The following is an 18,007-nucleotide window of genomic DNA, read 5'->3' on the forward strand; positions in this document are numbered from 1 at the left end:
TGCCTAAACGTGGACCGAGATATCCCATCTTCGAACTTGACCTGCCTGCAGATTTTATAGGGTTTGAAATGAATATTTCGATGAGTTACAAACGGAGTGTCAAAATAATATACAAATTAAATGACAAAATTAAAAATCCAGACGTAAGGCTCTGATGGCCCTTTAAAAAACTTCCAAAAATTCAAGCTCAAAAGCTTTAAAAAATATATTTTTTAAATCCAGACTTAAAGCTCTGATGGCCCTTTTAAAAAAATCTTCCAAAAATCAAGTATCAAAAGCTTAAAAAATATTCATAAAATATTTAAAAATCAAGTATCAAAAGCTTAAAAATATTCATTAATAATCCACACTTAAAGCTCTAAAAGCTCTGATGGTTCTTTTGAAAAATCCACGCTTTAGCTCTGATGGTCCTTTAAAAATCTACACTTAAAGCTCTGATGTTGCTTGAAAAAAATATTCTTTTCCGCCAACATATTACACCCTCCTCATATGGTTTGCATGCGTGTTTATTGTTGTTGCTGTTGGTAACTTTAAAGGTAATATCAACACCACCAACGCCGCCGCTGCTGCCACCATCGTCACCATCAAAGCGTCAACAATTACAACAACCAGCCATCATCATACATACTAACTAGCTATTGAACAACCCAGTACAGCAACAACAATAATAAACTGCGTGAACCCCCAACACATGAGACCCAAAACGAATCAGAAAATACAACAAAACAAAAAGACTAAAAACAAAAGAAACCCCAACTACAACAACTAAAAAAAATCATCGCAACAGAAAATCATCATCATCAGCGGCAACGTTTTTAGACCTAGTCGAACAATTTTCGATATTTTTATTTCTGTTTTTCTGTTTCATGACGGTGTTCGGTTTGGTGGCGGCGGTGTTGTTCAGTGTGCCGTTTACAGTTCGAAACTTACTGGAACGCTCTGATTATTCAGTTCAGTGACAAACGGGAAACCGCGTAGTACAAGCAGCACACGAATGTATTTTGTTGTTTATTTCATTCATTGGCAAAACAAAACAAAAACATTAACGAAAATTGTAAAACCGAAAAAATATTGGAAAAACGAAAAATCAACCAACAACGCCGCATAGTGCTGAAAATACCGTATTTGTTTAAAGTATCGGTCGGGCAAATGCCCAAAATTTAATTGATGACGACAATGTTCAGTCAGTGAAAATTATAAGATATCAGTCAAAACCCCCCAAAAAATGAAGTGGAGTGGAATAATCGCTTACAAAATCTGATTGATAAAGGAAAATGAATTAAAAAAATGTGAAGTGAAATAATTATTGAAATCAGGAAGAAGAAAAAAAAGAAACAAAGGTGTTGTTGTACTTGAAAATCAGCTGATTTATTCATGCAGAAAAGTGTTGATAAATGAAAACCGTTTACAAACCCTGCCCCATACACATTGCTTTGTATACACACAATGGTTGCCAAGTGAAGGTAACCACAGAGATTGGATTTTATATGAAACAAAGGATGGAATATAGGAATTTATATTTCCGTATGAGATTGGAATAATGCACAATTTAATAAAAGGTAAATTTTTCAAAAGTGGATTTTCTTTAAAGTATAGAGGTAACCTTGGATATAGGTATATTCATATAAATATTTTCTGGTATAAAGAGAGAAACCCGATCCGAAAACGCTATAAACTTAGCGTTTTTATACCCCACACAACTATGTTGTCAGGGTATTATAGCTTTGTGCAGCCCCAAGAGTTTGTAACGCCACGAAATATTGGTCCTAGACCCACCATTAAGATCGTCTTATCTCGACTAGCTGAGTCCATCGATGTGTCGATGTGTGTCCGTCCGTCCGTCTGTCCATTATAATTTGTAAACACGATGCAGACCACAGTTATGGACCAATCTTCACGAAATTTTGCATGTAGGAAGTGTTTTGGCCAGTGAAGACCCCTATTGTTTTTGGTAAAGATCGGTTAATATTTAGGGGATGATATGGACCAAATATTTAATTTTTGTCGGGTTTTCTGGTCGCTCTAGAGGCCGCAAATATGACCCGAACATCGCGAAATTTTACATGGAGAAGAGGATTGGCACAGAGAATATACATGCTTGCTTTGATAAAGACAAATTACAAACTTTGTATTCTATGGCGTATATATTTACTCGTGGAGCATATAGATCCGCGAAGTTGATAGTGTATCCAAGAGGAATGGTTGACCTTCAAAATGACTCTAATTACATTGTCGTATGTACTCGGATGTGGGAGTTACACATAAAATATTTACAGGTGCTTACGTATTCAGATATTATTTAGTAACCAATTACCTCATTAGAGGGCGGAAATATAGCGCTGAATCTTTAGCCATAATACATATCCAGGCTATCGTAAAAAGTATACCAATTTGTAATAGGAAGATTTCATATTCTATAGAAAAATGTGTCCATACTCCCCCAAAATACAACAATTTGGGAGGAACCGGTATGTGGAGGCTATCGTAAAAAGAGAACCAATATTGATAATTTTTGGTAGGAGGATGTGTTACCCAATTTTAAATAAAAATACCAAATTACATCCAATTTTACTTAAGTTCCGCTGAAGAATTTGCTCATGGTTCATTTGCCTTCAGAGGTTATTTACCTCCCAATCTCTGGTTTATCGGTTGCTGTAACCGCAGGTTTCCCCAGAAAATGGGTCAGAATACTTGTGTACCATACCCAGCGATATTTGGTTATGATCTGGGTATCGTCTTATATGTCAGATGGGATGTTTTCCTGACTATGGCGGAAGCTACCATACATGAGATTAAGGAATCAATCGATCTGCCAGTAATGCGGTCGTTCGTGCCAAAATCATCGAGTTTTGTTTATACTATTGCCACTAATAGAAGAATCCGTGTCCGAGCTTTATATCAGTTAATTTGCTCTTACGGTATTTGAAACTGAGGATATCAAAACATCTACACTTCTTGCAGTCGAATGTTATTTTTTCGTTTTGGGACATTTATATTCGTCTAGGGTCCAATTTTGCAGAGTATCATATAGTCATCCCCGTCATGGTTTTGTTTGCTTTTCAAATGTATTGCTTAAATTCCCAATCAAATTAAGGAATTCTTACCAACAGGACATATTGCATAAACATTAAGCGGCATGGGACGTCATTTGTAAAATCGAACCCCTCCCAATTTGGCCCTTTCCTCATCGAATTCTTTTATATCAAAATACATCATTTGTTCCACACAGAATTCCAGATGTTACAAAATACCTTGACATAGCTTACCTATTTTTACCATCTGTTATCAAATAGACTTATCCCCAATTAAGTCCACAGCTTAATGCAGACATAATAGTCATACTATCGATGACGGCAAACAAAATACATTGCATTGGATTACACAATCGAAACCGTGACATGTGAACGAACAACTAATCGGAACCTTTAAAATAAGTTTCATTGTTTTTATTTTTGTTTGTCTCCCATTAGGTTTTTTCCCTGACATAGAATTTTTCTTTTGTTGTTGTCGGTTTTTTTGTGCTGAAACAGGTGAATACTATGACATGTCTGTATGGTTCTATGCTGTTGCTGTTATTGATTTGTTTTGAAAAAAAAAATCCATTGTATTTAAAAGTGAAAAACCTAAAGACATGCAAGAAATATATTTGTAATGAAAAGTTGTATCAGAGTGCACATTGATGTCGAATTTTGCAATGAATAATTTTCGAGGTACTGCGATTTTAGCATCGATTGAATAAAATAAAATCAAGAATCAGACTGATATTATGTAAAAAGTTATTTGATAATTTTTTTGAGTTGTAAAGTGACAAGTCTTGTTAATATAAGTCTCTATCACATTAAGCCAAAAATAAAAAAAAAACAAAAATAATAAGACAAAAATACAATAAAACAAATAAATTGAAAATCTAGGTACACAATCACTTTATGATATGAAAAAAAATTTTTTTTGCTATTATCCACTGACGTCGATAGGCTCACGTAAATACAAACTAGGACCGGCAAAGCCATCAGAAAACCGATAAAAAAAAAAACTCGTACAATGAAATATTAGATAGGAAACTTTGAGAAATCTTCAACTATTGTTCTTGTACTCATGTTGTAAGTTCTTGTTCTCTGTTATAAAAAATGAACAATGGAAAAATCGCTAGTTGTGGAACAGGGTAATATTCTAGCAATGGGCAACAATATTAAAAGAAGTCCGAAATGTAATGTAGTGACTGAAAAAAACACATGCCTGTAGAATTCATGGCGCGATAATGCTTATTGGCTGTCAAGTATATCCCCTTGCAATAAAATCAAATTTAGTAACATCTAGTATTTTAAAATAGTATAAACCAAGAGAAAAGTCCTCAAGTTCGGACGACAATTTTTTTCATATTCTCCAACACTATTAGGTTATTCGGAGTACATAAAATTGGTAGGGATGCTAATAGGGGACTATTTTATGCTTTTAGAAAACGAAGTACCAACTTACGAAAAGTTCTTTGTCAAATTTGGCTAGGACCTTCAACATACCGCAAATGGAGACGGTCCTCTATATGAGAGCTATGTGAAAACATGGAAACCAAAATACAAAGATGCATGTCACCCTCTATCAACCAGGAATACCAAAATACAGATAATGTGCTCCAACTGTTATACAGAGGGTTTATGTATAGCCCCGAATGGGCCGAATTATCTCATTTTTAATAACTGTCATAGGAGTAGTATCTATATATGTGAGTTGATATTATATTTGTCATTCCGTTTGTAACACCTCGAAATATTTACCAGAGACCCCTTAAGTATGTTTATTCTTGATACGAATAAAATTGTATGTCATCTAGCATATGTCCGTTACTTCGTTAGCGAATTTCCATAACTATCTGAATTAACAATCATAAGTATGAATTTTCAAAACTTCCAACATACCCCAATCCAACACTCCAACAGTGATCTTAATCCATATGCCAAAATTCGATATCTATCGCTTCAGCTAAATTCCAAAATAATCCTAACGCCATATATCAGGATCCCAGCTCTATCAGTTCACACAAAATTCAAATTGTACCAAATTTAGTATCCATATTGTACACGTAACCAATTTAGTAGGGGAGAGGGGGGCACCTTTGAACACTTTTTTCTTTCAAGCCTCATAAAATTGTTCATGTTATAATTTTTGGTTTATTTTAAGTTTTAACTAATAGGTACATATGTAACCTTTAAAATGAATATACATATGACATACTTTAAGCTTGATAAATATATTTTATTACTGTTTTAATGGACGAAGTCAAAGTGTTCAAATCTGCCCCCCCCAGGGGGGCACCTTTGAACAAGGCTTGGTATTTTTTAACGGCATGTTTTTTACAGTGTTTATGTTCAAATATATATGTATTTTATTCTTACATATCAGAAATGCATTTATCTATTAAAAAATATATACAAAAATATTCGAAAATTAAAAAATTCTGATCAAAATTTATTAAAACATAAAATTACATAAAAACAAAATTATATACGGTGAAAAATACAGCTAATTTCGTAATCTTATTAGCCCATTTGAAATTTTTGAGAAATCGAAGCCAAAAGTTAAAAACTTTGTTTTTTACTGGAGTTTACTGGGTATGTTCAAAGGTGCCCCACCTGTGGTATTTTACGGAAATTTATAATAGCTTTTTTTGTAGTAAATATATATGAAAGAAAATACATTAGATATGTTTGAAATGTTTGTTGGAATGCAAAAAAATTGTTTATCGAAAGAAAACTATCACTGAATTCATCCTGCGCCCTTACAACCAAAAAATTAAAAGTTTACAATTGCAGTGCGAAAACATAGTCACTCTTGTAATTTTTTTCGACAACTGAAAAAGCTAGCCAAAATGGTTTACGCAGATAAAGAACACGATTGGCACATAAAAAAAATTGTTTGCTGGTCGGAAAAATTTTAAACCAAAATTTTATGAGCGCTGTTCAAAGCTGCCCCACGTTCAAAGGTGCCCCCCTCTCCCCTACACTTTTAGTACTATTTTGTACAGATTTCCCATAACGTAATACATCGGTTCAGTCAAAATTTAAATTGTACCAAATTTAGTTCACATTGGAGTAGGAATTTTAAAAACTTCCTAGATAGCTCAATTCTACCCCCAACAGTTATCCTAACTCCAAACATGAGGATCCCAGCTCTATCGGTTCATTCAAAATCAAAATTGTGCCAAATATAGTTCCGTTTAGTACTTATCGTACTCATAAGAACAAATATCCAATTCCAGCTTCATCCGTTCCTCTAAAATCAAATTGTACCAAATTTAGTAGCGTTTAGTACTTTTCGTATACATGGCTAAACACTTCCAAAACCACCTCCTAATATAAATTACAAATAAAGTACAGGTCGCATTTATTATCCGAATTCGATGAAATTTGGCACAGCTCATTTATTTGGCTCCAATTGAAATTGGAAAAAATCGGTTCAGGTTTAGATATAGCTCCCATATATATTTTCGTCCGATTTTAAGTAAATGGTTTACCAATGACCCAAAGATAACCCGATTGGGACAACATTTTGCCCAACGTACTGAAATTACTATAAAATAACTTGTGCCAAGTTTTGTACAAATCGGTCCAGATTTATATATAACCCTATGTAAACCACCTCTTAATATAAATTGCAAATAAAGTACAGGTCCCATTTATTATCCGAATTCGATGAAATTTGGCACAGCTCATTTGTATGGCCCCAATTGATATTGGAAAAAATCGGTTCAGGTTTAGATATATCTCCCATATATATTTTCGTCCGATTTTAAGTAAATGGTTTACCAAAGACCCAAAGTTAACCCGATTGGGACAAAATTTTGTCCAACGTACTGAAATTACTATAAAATAACTTGGGCCAAGTTTTGTAGAAATCGGTTCAGATTTATATATAGCCATATGTAGTTTCGTCCGATTTTAAATAAATGGTTCACCAACGACCCAAAATTTGACCGATAAGAACAAAACGTACTGAAATTTGTATAGCCTAACCTCTGAAAAGTTCCATTAAAATCGGTTCATATTTGGATGTAGCTTCCAAATATATTTTCGTCCGATTTTAAGTAAATGGTGCGCCAAACTCCTAAGATTTGTCAGATTGACATGAAATTTTACACAATGTACAAAATTTTGCAAAGAATGACGTAATTTCGTTTTGTAGAAGTACAGGCATAGCTCAGACATATTTCCGACCGACTTCAGGTTAATGGAGCTCCAAGTAATCAGCGGGTGTCCGATTCATTTAGATAATTTTGTGTCATTGCAACAAACGACTCTATATCTGTCCAAATGAAAAACAAAAAATAGTATATGTTGCAGAGAGAGATGTTTATGGATTATTCTAGGTCGGTTCACATTTAGATATTCTAGTTCATCAAAATTCATGTTAATGGTCCTTAAAAAATGCGAAAGGTATGATTTTATAGAAGGCTTTGATAATTTTTATGTGTTGTGAGCTAGGCAAGCGATCCATTGTCGTCATTTTCAGACTATCAAATAAACAAATTGGATTAATAACCACGCAGTGGATAACCATTTATTCGTTCACATTTTGTTATAGCCCCCTATATCGCTACCCCCCAAATGTCGGTAAACATTTTGTTATAGCGCCCATACAACGCTACTTCACAAATTTCTGTATATTGGGGACTTTGGACAAGCTTTTCGAAGCAAATTGGCTGTATTTTTTTAATTGTGAGTTTTTTTGGTTCAAAAAATCTTGAGACATTTTTTGGTACTTTTGTGGATTTGGGTACGTTTTTCAAACGAATTGGACGGTACCGGTGCATGGCCGGGTACAGTCCTCATATAATTGCACTATCCTTACTATTTATACCCTACACAACTATGTTGTCAGTGTATTATAGCTTTGTGCAGCCCCAAGAGTTTTTAACGCCGCGAAAAATTGGTCCTAGACCCACCTTTAAGTATCGATCGTCATATCTCGACTAGCTAAGTCCATCTAGACATGTGTGTCCGTCCGTCCGTATGTCCATTATAATTTGTACTTAATTTTTGTCGGTTTTTGTGGTCGCTCCAGAGGACGCAACTACGACCCAAACATCGCGAATTTTTACATGTAGGAGGGAATCGGTCCAAAAAATAAGCATGCATGTTTTGATAAAGATTGGTCAATATTTAGCGGGTCAAATGGACCTTGACTTTTGTGTGAAAAATTAAAAAATTTGTATTCTATAGCGTATATATTTACTCCTGAAGGACATAGAGCCAAGAAGTTGATAGTATATCCAAGAGAAGTTGTTGGCCTTTAAATTGATACACAATTGATACGATTATATTGTCGTATGTACTCGGATGTGGAAGTTACACGTAAATATTTACAGGTGGTTATGAGTTCAGATAATATTTAGTAAAACATTACCACACTGGAGGGCGGGAATATAGCGCTGATCGCTTTGAAATATTCCATGAAGTTCCAGTTATGGTCAAGGACATCGCCTATAATTTTCGGTGATGATCAGATAATAATTTTGGGATGAAGTGAACCGAAGAAATTATCTTTTTTTTGTTTTTTTTTTCGAGTCGATATATAGGCCACAATTATAAGCCGAATATCAAAATACAACCCACGGTGAAGGGAATATGCACAAGTAATTAGAAGGACTGTACTGAATATTAGTAATATTCGGAAAATATGTCAGTGTAAGGAAGATGTGCTTTTGACCTCTAATCGGGCAATAGGGTGCAACAACACGAGGCTTGGAATAAAAATTTGCAAAAAGTTAGAGTTCCGTGGTAGTTGTGTAGGGTATCGTATGGTCGGCCCCGTCCAACTATACTGCTCCGCTCACTGGTTTTATTATGATTCTTTCAGACATATTTTTCAACCGAAATGGCTCTAATGAGAGATTTTCTTCTTGCTACCCAAATGTATAATTATTGGCCAATTGGTCAAGCCCCTTTATAGATATTTTGATTATTCTAGCGACATATTATAACATTATGAAGTAGTTGAAATTTGGCTTTCTAGGACATTGGGGGGTAAAAACATTAAAAACCTCACTCATCGTTATGTCCAAGTTCGTAGCTCCCTTTCTCATCAGAATGTATTTTCTCATGGCATCAGTTTAAGCCTTTGAGTCCCACATTTCCGCAATATTAGAACAAATTTCTGTTCACAGATTTAATGCAACTGTCCTAAATAGGATATACACAAAATTCCTACATCCTTGCATTCGGGAGATACAGTACACTCTTTCGGAAAAATTAAAGTCCAATATCAAGAAAACCAAATGCAAAATCGACAGAAAAATTATTTTAAATTATTCTCTATATTCATTTTTACAAGAATCAAAAATAATTATTCTCTGAGTACGAAGCGATTTAAAAATTTTGGACTGCATACACAAATTAGTACTGTACACAAATTTACCCTCTTCTCTATATTGAAATGCTCATAACATTACGAACATTTTGATTTTTTTCTTTTGATGTGTGTCGTCATAATCTGACATTGAAATATGAAATTCAAATAAAATATATCTACTAGCTGCATATGAACTATAAGCTCTAAAAAATTTTTGGGCAACATCGGGCCACAACGGGTTAACATGACATAGGTCGCATATTAAAATTCCTATCGATTTTAGGTATATTGGGTGCTCACCTCATGGTGCATATACTTGTTAGTGTAGGGTATCATATAGCTCTCTTAATTTTCGATGATACACTGCATTTTGAAATTTATTAACCATCCATACAATCTGATTGCTACGACAATGATATTTTCCAATGAAAATATACCAAACATTCGCAATACATAATTCCAATGGTTCGCGTGTAAATTACCTACCATCACAAAGGCAAATAAATAAACAAACTCAATTTCAGGGTCAAAATTTATATGAATTTGCAGAAAAAATAACAGACAACCAAATAGATATTGTGCTGACGGAAAAACATCAACATTTAATAACCTTGCGATTTTTGTAAAAAAACTAAACAAAAATCCTTATTTGTTTTCTTTTGTTCCAAACTCTTAAGTAAGTTGTGAACATTAAACACTTCGTTTGCTGGCGATAAGAGGAGGGGTGTTGCTTTGTATTACATTGGCTTATAAATAGAGCATAAAGGCAATTATTTCATATTACGAATTTCTTTATATGTTTTTAATAGTCGTTTGCGCAGACAGACAAACACACACACACACACCTCAATTAAAGAATTAAACATTGAGTGGTTGAAAGGTAGGGCGATGATGATCATGACTGTCGTCATCATTGCTATGGTGGTATTGTTGTGGTGGGTGGGCTGTAAGAGGCGAAATTAGTTAAGGCAAAATGTTATCAAAACACAAACCCATATTTATATATGTATGCCATGTGTAATATATATATTGTGTATGTGTATTTTTATGTCTGTGATTAGCAAATAATTTCAACTTAAAATCGTTCGTAGCAAAAGACAATTAAAAGCGAATGTTATGGATGGGGATATAAAGACAATGAAAATGATAACAAAAAGAAAATTAGAAACCAAGTAAAAATCGTTAACTTTGGCCGGGCCAAATATTTTCTATCACATTAAAAATTCCTAAAATCGATTGAGGATTTTATAGACCATTTTAAATTATTGCCAGGAGAAAATATCAAAACTGTAGACACTAAGGTTGGAAAATCTAAATAGGACTTCGAACATACCGATAGTGAGGTGTGACATTTGCATGGATACTATGCAGAAACATGGACTTATATTGAAAATATTATGCGAAGAAGTTGTTTACCGGAATGCCAAATTACGAGCACTTCGTAAAACTAATTGACGTTCGGTTGAGAAAAGTGCCCCATAATGGGATTGTATCATGTATTGGAATTTCATTTTAGGGGTCTGCGGGTGCATTTCCTCTCTTTAAACATTTCCTATCTTTAAAAAATAAACATGTTGTGGGAAAAATAGTCATTTCGGAGGGACTAGAGGAACACATGTAATACAAGTAAGGAAAATTCAAAAGTCCGACTATATGATACCATTCACCACTTTAGATACATACAAGAGATGATAATATATACAATATCCTGTAGATAGAACAGACATATAATCCTTTGAGGACCATTGAAATGAAATCGGCCGAAACTAAATGTGTGATCTAGATAGATATATGAACCAATTAAAAAACCGTTACACATACCATTTTGAAATCTTTTGTTTACCATTTCCATGAAAACGGGACAAAATAATGTATGTGGTGCTGTATGTAAATCTGGACCTAATTAAGCAACCTTGGCGTATACCATTTGGTATGCTGCAGCACAGTGCGCTGACCACAATTTTATCTCGTGTATATGGAACAGACGTATGCTCCTCGGTGCACCATTTACATAAAATCAGACGAAAATATACATGGGAGATATATATAAATCTAAACCGATTTTGCATCTTTAATACACATCACTGTAAACTCCACTGTGACAAATTTCGTGTATATCGAATAAACATAGCCTCTTCGGTGCACCATTTCCATAAAATCGGACGAAAATATATATGGGATCTATATCTAAATCTGATCCGATTTCAGCAAAACTTCGCATATGTCTGTTTCAACTTAACTCCGTACAATGCGCAAAATTTTGTCTCAGTCGGACATATATTGGGAGTTTGGTGCACCAATTACATAAAATTGGACGAAACTATATATGGGACTTAAGCTGAACCGATTTCACAAAACTCCACATACATTAAATTAGACTTAATTCAGTACGTTGTGCAAGATTCTGTCTTAATTGGACAATCCTTGGGAGTTTGGTTTACTGTTTAGATAATATCGGACGAAGCTATAAATGGGAGCTATATCTAAATCTGAACCGATTTCAACAAAACTTCGTATACATCAATAAGGACCTAATTCAGTACGCTGTACAACAATTTGTTTCAATCAAGAAAAATATTGGGTGTTTCGTGCACCATTTAGAAGAAATCGGACATATATATGGGAGCTATATCTAAATAACCGATTTTGAACAATTTCAACAATATGGTCTGTTATACCAAGCCGTGAACGGATATAAATAACCTTTGGAAGGAATATTTAGCACCAAAGGAGAACCCGAAATATCAAATTGGACACAATTTGCTTGAAAAACATGCCTAAACTTGATTTTTTCACTTACGAACCCAATTCTTGGGAAATTATGTTTTTCTTGATCTAATTGAAATAAGAAGATATGAATTAAATATACCAAAATATTTCGTCAAATACAATGTGCAATCAGTTTTTCGGAGTGAAGAATTTCTTGTGGCGCGAAAGTCCTTGGGGAGTATATTCAGAAACCAGAAGCAAAAATTCGCCTTAGGTAAGGACTTCGATTTATGGCCTGATGGGTTTTTTTTTGTTGGCAACTGTAAAGCTCATGGATAAATTCGCTAAATTGCGGCTATTGCAGCTAATTTTTGAGATGACATATCTTCAGTCAAATCGAATAAGGATTATTTTTTGGAACATGTTCACCTTTTCCACTTTTATCTGATCCCTGTTTTGAAACCCTTATATTTATGAACCTTATATTTTGGATGAAAACACACTTGTATTGGCGAACCCTGTTTAAAATCTTATGTGGTATATGAGGCTCCAAACAATACCAATTACAACATTTAACTTTGCATCGAAAATATTTCCAACGATAGCAAAAAACAAAAAAAAAACAAAAAAAAAAAAAAACAAAAACAAAAAAAAATTAAAGAAACCAGTGAGCGGGGCAGTATAGTCGGACAGGGCCGACCATACGATACCCTACACAACTACCACGTAACTCTAACTCTCTGCGGATTTTTATTCCGAGCCTGGACAATATTTCTTGATCGTCTCGAAAAAAAAGTTTTCGCTCTACTTCATCCCGAATTGTTATCTGATCATCACAGAAAATTGTAGGGGTTGTCCTTGACCATAAGTGAACCTCATGGAAAATTTCAAAGTGATCAGTGCTATGTTTCCGCCCTCTAGTGTGGTTATGGATTACTAAATAATATCTGAATACATAAGCACCTGTAAATATTTAGGTGTAATTCCCACATCCGAGTACTTACCACAATATAACTGGGATCAATTTAAAGGTCAACCACTCCTCTTGGATATACTATCCACTTCCCTGGCTCTATGTCCTTCAGGACTAAATATATACGCCATAGAATACAAATTTTGTCATTTTTCACACAAAAGTCAGGGTCCATTTGACCCGCTAAATATTGACCGATCTTTATCAAAACAGGTATGCGTATTCTTTGGTCCAATCTCCTTCTCCATGTAAAAATTCAAGATGTTTGGGCCATAATTGCTGCATCTGGAGCGACCAGAAAAATCGACAAAAATTAAGTATTTGGTCCATTTCATCCCCTAAACATTATCCTATCTTTACCAAAAACAATAGGGGTCTTCATTAGGCCGAACCCATTCTACATGCAAAATATCGTGAAGATTGGTCCATAACTGTGGCCTGTATCGTGTTTACAAAACATAATGGACAGACGGACGGACACACATGTCTAGATCGACTCAGCTAGTCGAGGTATGATCGGTATACTTAAAGGTGGGTCTAGGACCAATATTTCGCGGCGTTACAAACTTTTGGGGGTGCACAAAGCTATAATACCCTGACAACATAGTTGTGTAGGGTATAAAAACAACAACAAACAATCGAAATAAAAACATTTGCCATTTCATGGTTATCGGCATATCGACCGCAACGCTCAACCGGCTATTATATCAAAATGACGTTGTGCAGATAACAGAAATTTATAACGAAAATATTATGGCTACAACTACAATTACCTCAGTCAGCATTTATACCCTTAACAAATAACAATAAAATAAATATAATAATTAACAATTGTCACAACAAGAAATGTTGAGAGAGAAAAAAACCCAAACCATTTAACAGGCTGGTGCAAAAGAGAGATGTCCTCAGTAATTAAGGAAATTCATTAATTGAGGACTTTTATTCTAAAGACTTTTTTCTTTAGAAAAAAATTATCCTCAGCAATTGAGGACTTTTTTTCTAAAAAAAATTGTCCTCACTAATTAAGGACTGTCCTCCATAATTGAAGACTTTTTTCTATAGAAAAAATGTTGTCCTCAGTAATTGAGGACTTTTTTCTATAGAAAAAAAATTGCCCTCATTAATTGGGGACTTTTTTTCTATAGAAATAAATTTGTCCTGAGTAATTGAGGACTTTTTTCTATAGAAAAAAAAAATTGTCCTCTGTGATTAAGGACTTTTTTCTATAGAAAAAAATTTGTCCTTTTATGCTATAAAAAATTCTTCTCCTAATTGAGGACTTTTTTCTATAGAATAAAAATTGGTCCTCAATAATCGATAACTCTTTTTCTACATATTTTTAATCATATGTATTTTGTATTATTTCTTTCACAGTTACCCTTCAATGGAGAAAAGAAATCTAATAACATTTCAAATTGCAACAGTGTAATTCGGCCCACCCTGTATTCAAATGCCACCTTCAAAACACAAAAACACACACAGAAATTAAAAACAAAAAACGTTAACTTCGACTAAGGAAAAACAATAAAATAGCAAAAGAGACCAGTACTAAATGTCGAGAATACGGAAGAACACAATTCGGTCGTAACAAAAAATTATTAATGTGGCAGTAATGGTGTGAAATTAATTTAATATCTTTACGATAAGCAACCAAACGTATTTAAATTAAAAGTGATATCTCAATAAAAAGTGGTCAGAACGTGAAGAACCCAATTAGTCATAAATGCAATACCGACCGGAGGTCTACTTTAATTAGTAGGTCAAAATATGATTTGGGTCAGTCAGATTATTGCTTACAGACCAACCACACTTTGATATGATAAAAAAAAACGTATCGGTGTGCGGTTTTTATGTGTGAGTGTAGTGGTAAAGCAGTGGTTGGCTGTCTGACTGGCTATCAGTTGAACTAATTGTGTGGAAAATAAAATGGAATGGAAATTATTTGCAAAACAAAATAAAAAACCAAATCATGTGAATGTCAACAAAACAAAATAACACAATAAGCAGAAAAATAAACAGCAACAGAAACGGAAAAAATAATAAATATAAAGACAAATTAATAAAAAAGGTTAACAGCCATTTTTGGGCTTGTCACCTCATCAAAAGCGGCAATAAATCAATATGACCTCGGCAGATGCTGTTTTTGAAGGACCCGGTGTATTTACACTGTTTCGCAGTCTCTCACAGGCATTGCTCTATACGAAAAGTTCCGGTGGTGATAAATCACCAACACCTTCTTCGGATTTATCTATACCTGAAGGAAAGGAAGAATCTTCTACACCGTCACCAATATTGGTGAGTAATTTTTACATACATACATTCGTATTTGTTGAATATTTATTTAAGATAATAATGTTATCTTTAAGTATTTCATATTACAATATTTAATTTTAGTAATGAAAGTTTTTTTTTATTTCTTGAATCATTTATAAGGAAATTTGACGTAAGAAACTTTTTGAAAATATATAAGAAATAATTTTTAGGTACAAAAATCGGTCAAAACGAGAACAGTGTTCCAAATGAGATCTCAGTAATATTTTCTAAATAAAACAAGTTAAAAAAGCGTTAAGTTCGGCCGGGCCGAACTTTGGATACCCTCCACCATAGTTATACTGATACCCTCCACCATAGATACATGCAATGAAAATATAGAGAACATACCAAAAAGTGGGCATATACCGATAATTCTACAAACCGATTTATGTAAACCATTATGTGCACCAAATACAAACATCAGCAATTTTTAATGGGGATTTTTCCTAAAATCTGTAAGATCCAAAAAGTGGACTGATACTGATAACGCATGGTACAGTATAAAATCCTCAAACTACTGTAATTTAGATTACAAAGGTTATGCCTAAAGGGGGACCAATATTGATTACATAGTGTAGGAAATAGTGTATATTTGGGGATACCATTATATGAGTGCTATGCCTAATTAATGACCGGTATATACCAATTTTGAACCCAATATTTTAATTGTTTATCTCAATTCTTTCCTTCAGGAGGTATCATTCACTATATTCAGGAGATGACTAAAAGTCTACCGACATATTTCATAATCGTCATATTTGAGTTTTTTTATCACAATATCTTTAGAAGGCGGAATGCTTACAAGAGATTGCTAAACAGTCTTTGTAGGGTAAAAATTGAATATTCCCCGTAACGAATACCCAACCGCGACACACGGAAGAAATCAGATAACTATTTTAATATAAAACCAGTAAAATGAAATTGGAACCATAAACACGTCATTCTGCAACTGATATTAAATTTTTCATTTGGTCAGATATAGAAGCTATATCTAAATCTGAACCGATTTCAGGAATCTTAACACACATCTAGACCTAATTCATTACGCTGTTCCAAATTTTGTGCAACTCGAAAGATATTAAGGCACTTAGGTGCACCATTTACATTAAATCCTAGGAAAATATATATAGGAGCTATATCTAAATCCTAACCCATTTTCAAGAAACTTAACCCACATCATTCTGGACCTAATTCATTACGCTGTGCCAAATTTCGTGCAAATCGAGAGATATATAGGGACTTTTGTGCACAATTTACCTTAAATCGACGAAAATATATATGAGACCTATATCTAAATCTGAATTGAATTTTCCCACTTTCAATAGGGTTCGTCTTTGGGCCAAATAAGTGACCAATGCCAGATTTCATCCTAATCGGATCATAAATGCGACCTGTACTTTGTTCACAAAAATACATGGACGGACAGACGGACATGCTTAAATCGACTCAAAAAGTGATTCTATGCATATTCTCAAAAGGAACCATGTGTCTATCTCGTTTCCTTTTTCTGTTACGAACATATGGACAAAGACATGATACCCTGCACCACAGTGTGGTGAAGGGTATAAAAAGAATTTGGTTCAAGAACCCCAAAATACCGAAAATTGAGGGGTACCCTTATATGGAGGCTACCCGGAAAAAAATTGACCAATATTTATAATTTGTAGTGGAGAGATTTGCAACCTAATAAGAACTCGACGTACTAAATTGCAGTCAATTCGGTCGAAAAATACGATCAGAACCCCCAAAATACCAAAAATTTGGGGGTACCGTTATATGGGGACTAGCAGAAAAACTGGACCTATATTTATAATTTTTCGTGGAGTAGTTTGGTACCCAATAAGAACACAATGTACAAAATTTCAGAGAATTCAGTTATAAAACGAGCTCAAGAACCCGAAAATACCGAAAATTGGGGGTACCCTTATATGGGGGCTATCCGAAAAATGGACCTTTATATACAATTTTTGGTAGGGAGATTTGCTACCCCATAAGAACTCAAAGTATCGACTCAGAAAGTGATTCTATGCATATTCTCAAAAGGAACCAATGGTCTATCTCGATTATTTTTTTTCCTGTTACAAACATATGCACAAAGACATAATACCCGGTACCACAGTGTGGTGAAGGGTATAAATATGAGATTTCACAAATTTTTAAGGTCAGGTTCGAGGTAGAAAAATTCTTGTCATAAAATTTATAATTGTTCAAAATTTTGACAGTTTATGGGGAAAGTAATTATACCAAATTCAAGATCTGCCAAATTTAGGTCACAGTGACACTTGTTAGGGGAGGAAGTTGCACCAATTTGTAGGGAGGTGCCAGAAGGAGTGACTGAGATTCCCAATCATTGAAATTTGGTGTTTAAAACCAATGTTGTTATAACATTGTGTTTATGTAGGGTATGAAGAGTTGACTTTAGTGTGAAATAGAGCACACAGCAAACTGATCTCCGCATGTGAACTTAGTACTCGAACAAAATATTTTCTATAGAAAACTAAATGAACTATGGCCTCAACATTACTTCAACAGAAAAGGAAACTAGTAAGGAAAGTTCAGAAGACGGACTGAGCCGACTATATGATACCCTTCACCACATTAGATACATATAGAGATGTTCATACGTACACTATTCTGTCGATAGGCTTTTTAGAGAACATGGAATCGGAT

The sequence above is a fragment of the Musca vetustissima genome, unplaced genomic scaffold (genome assembly GCF_032173495.1).
Source record: "Musca vetustissima isolate MV318-11 ecotype Yass unplaced genomic scaffold, APGP_CSIRO_Mvet_v1 utg3943, whole genome shotgun sequence".
In the NCBI taxonomy this organism is placed as follows: domain Eukaryota; kingdom Metazoa; phylum Arthropoda; class Insecta; order Diptera; family Muscidae; genus Musca; species Musca vetustissima.